Source organism: Hevea brasiliensis, chromosome 2 (genome assembly GCF_030052815.1).
Source record: "Hevea brasiliensis isolate MT/VB/25A 57/8 chromosome 2, ASM3005281v1, whole genome shotgun sequence".
In the NCBI taxonomy this organism is placed as follows: domain Eukaryota; kingdom Viridiplantae; phylum Streptophyta; class Magnoliopsida; order Malpighiales; family Euphorbiaceae; genus Hevea; species Hevea brasiliensis.
Window position 1 is genome coordinate 17,688,480 of NC_079494.1, and position 10,126 is coordinate 17,698,605.

The 10,126-nt window shown below is 32.0% G+C and overlaps 1 long non-coding RNA gene across 1 annotated transcript; it reads right to left on the reverse strand.

Moving 5' to 3' along the window:
- Window positions 1-320: 320 nt before the first annotated feature.
- LOC131170520 (uncharacterized) lies at window positions 321-1,423 on the reverse strand. Its single transcript, XR_009141276.1, has 4 exons — window positions 1,306-1,423; window positions 788-898; window positions 581-691; window positions 321-456 (listed from the first exon to the last, which is right to left on the reverse strand). It is a non-coding gene; the product is annotated as an uncharacterized LOC131170520 (long non-coding RNA).
- Between the last annotated feature and the right edge of the window lie 8,703 nt (window positions 1,424-10,126).

The window sequence follows — 10,126 nt, forward strand, 5'->3', positions numbered from 1 at the left end:
TTAAAGCCTATAAATATTAAGAGTAACCAGGAATCAGGTACGTGAATACTATTTAAATCATTACTGAATTATTCTCTTATTTCTCATTTTCAATCTATAATCTTCTGACTTGAGTGTTGGAGCTATTGGCCTAAAGGCCACTGACCTCACACTTTTTTATTTTATAGGCTTACGTGGCGATAAGGATTGGTCTTTTGAAGCTCATGGTAGCTTCAGTCAATTCCAAAGACAGACCAATTCAGTGATATAAATTGCCTTCATCCAACAAACAAATGACTATCCGGAGAAATGCAGTCTAAGTGGTCACAGCAAAAGAAATACCTTGCAATGTTAAATCTTTAGCCTTTGTTGGAAATTGCTTTGCACATTCCTCAACCTCGTGGCATTGCTTCTCGATCTCAGATTGAATGTTAGCATTAGACTTTATAGTTGCTACAAAATCCTTCAACTTTGTTCCTAAATACATAGTAACAGAATGTTAGTTTTTAGTACAATTATTGGCAACTACGTTGTGGACAACATGCTATTACTAGAACATGTAAAATCCTGAAATAAAAATTGAGAGTGGATAGAAAAGGACCTTTAGTATCTGCCTTGATCTTCAATGCCAACTTCACAGCTGCATCAAAGAACTAAGCTACTTTCACAAAATCTTGCTCTACAAAACCCCTAGATGTGAGAGTCGGTGTTCCTAAAGAACAAGAAAAAAAATGAGGAGTTATGAGAAAGTTGAAATACCTAAACAACAATAAGCAGGTGAGAGATGAACAAAGAAGGAAGACCTTACCCATGTGAATCCCACCAGGCAAATGGCAGATACATCACCACGAACAGTGTTTTTATTAGCTGCAATATGAATTGATTCCAAAACCTTCTCAACTCTTGATCTATCAATTCCCTGTTGAACAAAATTTCCAAAAGAAAATATTGACCCCCAGTACATCCTAAATTTTACGAAAATTTTCAGCCATAAATTAGCTTTGGAGTTCTCAATTAAATCTGACACAACAAGATTCGAGTGAGCAACAGAGTTGAAATTTCTTGATTTACTTGAGTCCTTGTTGAACAACTCGCATAAGAAAATTTATGTATCAAAGTAATAAGCTCCCGCGATAACATTTTTCATAATATTCCCAAATCCCAATCACTAACAACCTTAGTGGAAATATCCAAGCTATATATAGAAACTCATTCTTTGGGATATTATCAAAAGTGAGAACATGCGAGCACAGTTCTAAGACAAATTCAGTCTAAAAGGCTCGCAAGCTAAATCAGATAAACTGGAGAAAACTTATTGCCCTATACCTTGTTTCTCAAATTGACCAGGACTAAATGGTTTTCTGTTCCACCAGATACCAGTTCATAGCGTTTCTCTAGTAAGAACTACACCAAATGAACTTAGAGTATCTCTACTTCTGTTAAATCACTTAATAAGTTAACAAGATGCAACATCCACTTGCTTGAGAAAAAAGTGCATATTGCTCTAGAACAAGTCAACACAAAGTTACGGACTTATAAGTTACTGAATATAGAAGCACTAAGGTGCTTACCTTATTTTAGGTGATTACTAACTTATTTGTCACTAATACTTTTATAAGGGAAAAATTATTTTATATAAATTTGTCACTAATAATTTTTTATAATAACTTATTCGTCGTTAAATTTATAAATAATATCAATTTTTAATATTATTATAATTAATATAAATTAAAATTTTAATAGTAATTGCACTTATAATTAAAATACCATTATAATTCTATATTCTTAATCATATAAAGAATATTGATAGATTAAAATTATTAATTTATTACAAATAAAAGATATTAAATACTTAATTTCACTTATACTAATTTATTTTTGTAATTATTCTAAATATTTACAAACTTATTAAATTATAAAATTACTATTAAAAAATAACTATTTAACATAATTATAAAACTATTATGAAAAATCAACTATTTAATTAAATAACATATTTGTATTTATATCAATAGATACAAAGTTCTAATATGTTCAATGCCAATCATTTTAATTGTTACAAATTTGTGGCTATTTTTTTGTTTAAAAATTAGTAATGAATTGCTTTTACATTTATATATTTTATTTTTATGCAATAAGACTCAAGTTTAATTAATTTTGACTTATAATGTGATTTTTTTACTATTCTCCAATAGGTAAAATTTATTTATAAGTCTTTAAATTTTTTGTGCTTTTTTATGTCATAAGTATCATTTTTATGAGAGTAGTTGCATGTGAATGTGATCACTAGAATTTTGTTGTTATTGCTAATATCAAATGAAACCAATATCCTTGTAAATTCAACTATCTTTATATAGACCAAGATAGATTATTTTTTTTTTATATATATTTAATATTGATACATCTTATAATATTTGGGATGATTAATATTACTTTTACATATAAAAATATATTTTACATGTAATTATGTGAGATCTTAATTTTCATAGGTTTATCTAGTTTAAATGTAAATTAATTTAAATTTGTTAATATCCTCATGTTCGTGAACATATTTTCTATTTTTAATTTATTAGTCAATCTTATTTAAGTTGTTAACATTAACCATAAAATTATAAAAAAGTCTAATTATATTTTTGCATATATTTATGTGAAAAGATATGTTTATCTCAATATTAATTTAAGTTATTATGTTTTGGATTTTTAAAATAATAAAAATGAGAGGAAGATATGAAAAGGAATAAAAGAAAAAAAAATGATTACTTTAGAGTATTAATTATATAATTAATATGAATTAATTAAAAATATACGATTAAATTTATATTTATACTTTAATCTACAATGTATTTATAACATATATAATATCATCTATAATTTTAAAAATAAAAATAATTCTTAAATATATTAAATAATATATTAAATAGGTTTTAAAATTATTTGTATTGAGCAATATGGCATAAAATTGCAAGATATCAACATAATGAAAATAAAAATTTTATAATGATAATGTACTTATCCTATTTTCTAATTTTATAATTTTTTTTTTCACATTGATCTTGCTATGCAATTTCATTATGCAAATTAATATTATTTTAAATAATAAAAAAATATAATATAGGCCAATCAAACTTTTTTTTTTAAATTTAAAATAACAAAGTTTGAGTAAATTTAATTCCAATGCGCTAACTTACATTTTTTTTTAATTTATTTTAATTTTAACACATCTTCACCCATTTATATTTTTAAAACTTATTATTATTTATTTTTCTAGTATATTACATTTAAGTTTATAGTTACGTTATTATTATATGTAGCACATAACTTTCATAAAAATATGATCTAATAAAAATATAATAATTTAAATTCATAAATATATTTATATATATAATTAATTGAACTGATATTAAAATTAATATTTTAATTTAAATAATTAAATATAACGTTATATCAAATATAAAAAGTTAATAGAAAATTGCATATGAAAAATTAAATCACAAGCATGTATAACAAGAATTACAATGTGGAACGAACATAGGAAAAACTAATTATCCAAAAACTATGTGAGAAGAATTTAAAGAATGAAACAAAATTTTCACCATGACTAGAAACCTGATTAGTCCTTTAGAACTTTCAAGTCTTAGTATTTCACTGTAAATACTTAAAACATAAATAACATATACACCATATTCTCAACCCCTATAAGGCCCAAATATTTTTGAACTCCTAGCATAAACAGTAACTAAGTGTTTGTACCAATAATAATTTAATCAGCTCATTAATTATTTTAGGCCCATGATTAATTAAATTAATTTTTTGTGAAATTAATTTAATCAATCTTGTTGTATTAATTTAGTTATGAGGCCTGAATTAAATAATTAGATATTATTTTGGTAGTTATCAAAAGGAAGTTATAAGGAGCTAATCAAACTACATGAAGTTACAGGAAGTTATCAGATCATAAGTAAGTTATCAGCGGTTAAGAAACTGGTGCTGGGGAGTTTAGGAACATATTGGACATGCAATGTAAAGCAACTGCTAGTTTCAAAATCTTCATAGGATTAGTCAAGTGCTGCTAGACATATGCTCTGCTATGCAACGTTAAAGACCCCACTTAATCAATCAATCAACAACAATAGACTCCAGCAGTCTATTTATCTTTAATTTTATCTGTCTTTTTTTTTTTCCAGCCTTGCATTTATTTTTTAAGTCTTGTAGTTAAAATTTTAGTAATCAACATAATTTTTTGTTACTTTAATTGTTCATTTAAAGTGAGATTTTGATGAAGCTGCATTTAGTCTACTTAGGTTCCTACAACCGTTTGAGAGAAGTTAGAAGAGTGCATAGTTAATACACTCAGTATCTAGCACGCCTGCATTCCTAAGCTGTTAGCCAGGCAAAATATTCTTCACTAAAAACTAGCAAACAATTTTTGGTATGCCTAGTGAGACCTAAGTCTCATTTCACCATTCTATAGCACCATTTTTGTAGGCAACACGACGCTTCCAAAAAAGAAATCATTGGGTGTCAGCATGTAGAGGGAAGTCCTATTACAATTGGTCCAAATGTGTAGGTTCTGCTCATGGTGGAACACTTCGAAAGGTGAACATTGTAAGGAGAAAAAGTCCAAATTCCAGATGCAATAGTTACCTTGCCTGTTGATAGTTTGTAATGTTTTTGATTTTGAAAAACTGACGTCTACCATCATGAATGCTTTGATAAAAGGCATCAATTCATGGGTGGAGAAATCTCATCAATTAGATGCATAATTTATTTCTGCAAAATAAAACATTCTAATTTTGGCCAGGTTCCTAGGTCAGAGGAGTTCGATTTGGCACCCATGAGCCTCGGGGATATTGGAGGGTAGTCCTTGCCATGAGCTCCCTAAGCTAATGTTGAGGGAAGCTGAATTTAAATTGAAGAAAGGTACTAGCCACCCCATAGGAGAGATGAACAGGTGACGGGACAACCCAGAACACCAGTGCAAGTCAAGCACCCTAGTGGCAAAGCAGATGCTTCTATATAAATTGTTGGAAATACTAACCCTGTGAATTATCCTAGCAGTTATGATGTAGAGACAATTATAACTCCTTAGACCGCTCTATTGCCTCAGCAGGTGCTTACACCATAGGTAACCATTGGCTCAGGGGGTAACAATCATAGAGGAACTAACATCCCCATGGTGCAGGTGCCACAACCAACTGCTCTAGGGCCTCAAGTGCCCACATCCATGGTTTAGGTTTTAGCAGTCCCAGTCGCACCTCAGGTGAACATTGACACAATCAAGGATGCCATTTAGGAGCTATATGGGTCGAGCCTTAGGCAAATTTGCCAATTAAAATTCCACAAGCCATATCTTGATACCATTGATAGAGAAAATCCATATCCAAGAGGGTATCGTATTCTTGAATTCAGTGTCTTTTAAGGGGAAGGTGGGCAGTTAACTTTGGAGCATGTAGCAAGGTTCACATACAATGTGAAGAATTGAGAATTATGAAAACTTCACTAGTTTCAAACTAAGATTGTTCCCAAATTCACTTATTGGAAGTGCCTTGAGCTGGTATTCAACTCTCCTGAGAAACTATTTTTTCTTAGGAAGAAATGGAGAGGTTGTTCCATACTCAATTCTTTCGAGCTGAACCCAAAGTATGCTTAGCTGAGCATTTTAGAATGACCTAGAGGTGTGGTGAGTCAGCAAATGCTTTCTTTGCATGGTTTAAGAAGATGAGGAATAGGTGCAAGGTGTTCTTGCCTAAAACTAAATATGTCAAAATGGCCTAAAGGGGCTAGACATCAAGTTTCAGAAGAAGTTTCAGAGCATGGAGTTTAGGGGCTTTTATGAGCTGATTGCTAAGGTTGCTGAATACAAAGAGTTGCTAATGGAAGAATCGAATCAAAAGAGGATGGCTATCGGTACATATTACCCGGAGGTAAGTAATTACGAACTTATTGTGGCTGATTTGGTTACTACCGGTGCTTGTGTATGTCTTACTCTAGGCACATCAGCTAAGGTGGTTCACTAGAGGAAGGCTTAGATGACTTTAACTGCACCTCCTTAGTATGCCTTTGACACTAGTAAGACTGAGGAGATATTTGATTTCTTATTGAAAGAAAGGTTCATTAACCTCCCTCCTAATCATAAGCTTCTAACTAAGGAGGAAATGGGAGGGAGAGACTATTGTAAGTATCACGATTCCTAGAATAATAACATGAATAACTGTTGGGCCTTCAGGGGAGTCATCTAGGATTGCATCAATAAGGGGGTCCTAGAATTCCCTGAGAAGAAGGACTCTATACTGATTGATGAGGATTCCTTTCCTCCGATGGCATCTATCAGCATGGCCATGGTGGACCTTTAAGGAGTCATCAATGAATCAAGAAATTTACAGGTCCAAACTAAAGTGATTAGAAAATCCAGATGCTTACCTTAGGGGTTTTCAATTTATAGAGCCTTCCCTAAAGTTCCTAAAAAGCCACCTAGGAGGCAAGCATGATATGCCACACCACTTGAAAGGAGTCCATATGCCACACCACTTGAAAGGAGTCCTAGGGTGGCATACAAAGGATCCTATAAAAATCCCAACAAGGGAACTGACCATTATCCAGGCCATTTCTTAAGGAAAGTTAAACCTATCGCACCTATGGAACTTGTAGTGAAGTTTTAGAAAAGCTAACACAAGTTTATGGCACCACCTTTGGTTAAGCTGAGCAAATAATAGCGACTGGTGTGCCATCCTAAATTTCCACAACTGTTGACCCGGACACAGAAGAGAAGGGCTCTAGGGACAAAGGGCTCTAGAAAGAAGACAAAAAGAAGAACAAAAGGTTCAACCCCTAGAAAAAAGCAAGTTCAATCAATAAGAAAGTGATAGAAGACTTAAAATCAGTGGAGAGTTTAGAAGAAATACCCGCTCAAAAGAAAAAAAGGTAAAGCTTTACTTGCTAATTGTGATGTTGCTTGCTTAATTGTGCCTGTTGCTTTTTAGAAGGTAGTGGTAAAAGTACTTAAAGAAATGTAGGGAATAACATATCTCTTTGATGATGAGGTATGTAGTGGGGTCATTATCCAATTCACTAATTTAGGGGAGTCAAAGAAAACTATGATTGACAAACCATAGGAGTGAATGACCAAACATTTGTGGCCCCTGTATATCATGACCCATCTCAATGGCCAACCCACCTTTACGGTACTCATTGACAATGGGTCAGCAGTAAACACAATGTCGCTTAGAATGTTGTTGACGTTGGGGAAGTCAGAGGAGGACCTCATTGCCACTGATGTCTCTATGTCTACATTTACTGGAGAGGTATCCAAAACTCCCAGAGTCCTTCTAGTAGAGGTAACTGTGGGTAGTAAGTCTTCCACTACTACTTTCTTTATGGTTCATTCTACTGCAAATTATTAAGCACCTTTTGGGAGAAACTAGATATACGCAAATTAGTGTGTTCTATCATCATTTCACTAGTTTTTGTTGTTTTGAAAAGAGAATGATGTGGAAATCATATGAGCAAATACCAAGCCATTTACGACCCACTTCGATGCAGTAATACTATGATGCTGACATAAGCCTGATCTGGTTTTTTAAGAAAAAACCTCACCAGAAGGATTAGGGTGGCATTAACCTGTGACTCCCTTGATGGAAATCATGTCTTTTGTGCAAAGTCTGCCATGACAACTAGGCTCGCTGTTCCTAGAGAAGGGACATAGTAGGTGGAAATGGGAGATCCAACAAAAGAAACTAACATTGCACTTGCAATCATGCCTTACAAATGGCCGAGGGTGGAGCTTGTGATAGAGGAGCTCCATGATGAGTGATAAATATAAGCAAAGGGAAATGGTAGTAGTTGTAGTTGATATAATTAGAATTCAGATGCAGCAACTCCTTAACAAGATAAAAGCAAAAGAAACTATGGAGATAGAAGGTGTTGAGGTCATTTAGGAAGAGGAGCCATAGGGGGATGATTCAAAGGAGATATAGTTTCTAGACTTAGAACCTGCAACTATAAAACTAGATCAAAGTTCAAGATGTTAGTAGTACGCCCTAGAGCATATTATTTAGTATGTATCTTGTATATATTTTATTAATAAAAGGCATTTTCATTTTTTCGTTTACATAACATATTTATATGTAATAGAAAAGGTCCATTGATATTTTATTCTATTCTTAAGTTGTTAAGAATATGGGTGACAGTATTTCTAGCACAAAGTATCATAAATAGGTTCACAATCGAGGATACTTCACAATAAGAACATGACTTATCCAGAAAGATTGTAATCATATTTGTTCCCAAGTTATTTATATGAGATGTAAATAAGATGGAATTGTGAGTCTCATGCCATATAACAAATATGATAGACACTTATATATGATAAGTAGGTCAAACCAGTGACACTTATGACAAGCACATGGAGTTTACTCTTATCAATGTATTGTCATAAATCATATCAGTGCATATAATCTTTAGACCTGAGATAGCATAGTTATCTTATATATAGGTGGTTTGAGTTTGATACTGCTTTCATACTTGTACTGTGTATAGGTATATGGGCATGTGTTGGCTCCTACTAGTTATATATGGAGGTAGGTGTTGATCAAGATGGAATCTGTTCCTCTAAGTAAATAGGGATAAAATCCTATGTTCATTTAATTGTTCTTGATGTTTCAAGTTCCTGGCTAGGACAGATAGATTTAATCAGAAAAGAGTTTCTGATGAGAAAATCTTTTAATCAAGAACTGGAATTAAAAGAGAACATAATATTCATAGCAAATGGAGTTTGACATAAACCATGACTCCAGCTTGAATTAGACTTTTGTAATAGAGAGATTCTAGTGCATGGTAACATATGATTATAGGTTCATTTAAGGTAAACCTTATTACTAATTGGGTGGCCATGGCATGCTATGCTAGTTATTAACCACGGTCTATGAGGTGCATAAAATGATTTAGAGAAATCATTATGGTAGGAAAGAGTTTTGATGATATTAAGAGTTGATATCATGTCTCATTGCCAATTAGTGACGAGCCTAGTAAGTCACACACATACACAAGTAATCACCAAATTAAATATAATTTAATTAATTAATTAAAGAGTTTAATTGATTAATTAAATAGGTTTGGTTTACAATTAGATTGCAAAGTCCATAGCATGACTTGAAACCAAATCTAGGTTATTGGATGTATAGTATAAGTTAAATTTATATTTAAAGTGTTTAAATATGAATTTAATTAATGAGAAATTAATTAATAGAGATTAATTAATTAATTTATATTTGATATAAATTGATTAGAAGAAGAGAAGTAATTATTTTGGGTTGAGAACTCAAAATTAAAACACATGGGTATTTTGGTCATTTCACATGGTGACATGTGTCACCATGAGATGGTGACACATTACACTACATATAAGCTTGCCATATGTCTTTTAATCATGTAAGATGATCAAAGTCAAGATTAAATATAGGTTTGACACTTGGCACAATGTGATTGGGTCAATTAAACCTAGAGCTAATCAAAAGGTGACATGTGGCAAGGGTTTTAAGTGGTGACCTAGCTATATAACTGTTGTTATGAAAAGAAAACATAATAAGTTGCCATTCATCTCTTTGTGCCACCACCCTTGGATGCTCTCCCTTCTCTTCTTCTTCATCTCTCATGAATTCTAAGAGATTAGCAAACAATCTCTTGAATTAAAAATACTAGAAATTGTTTCTAGTGTCTTATTTACATCTGTAATCTCTCAAAAGGAAAAACTTGATTTTCTAATTCATAGAAAAAGCTTTAGAAGCTGTTCAAGGGCTGCCATAGGTGATCTTAGTGTGGACAAGCTAGAGGGACAACATCTGGTGTCCTAAAGATGCATCCCAAAGGTGCCAAACACACTGCAGTGCATCAAAAGGTTAATGCACTTATTCTTGATCTAATTTAGGGTTCTAATGAATTAATTTATTAATTTTAAAATCTTAAATGGCAAATGTAGATCCAAAATATATTAAAAGAGTTGTAATATGCTGTTTATCATTGAAATCAAATAGATAAAAATAAATCTTGCATGATGCATGTGACCCTAGATGAAAAAATTTTGAATTTCAATGATCTAAACTTGTGTTTTTCATGCTTTCGCTCTTTCAATTGGTATCAGAGCCACTATATT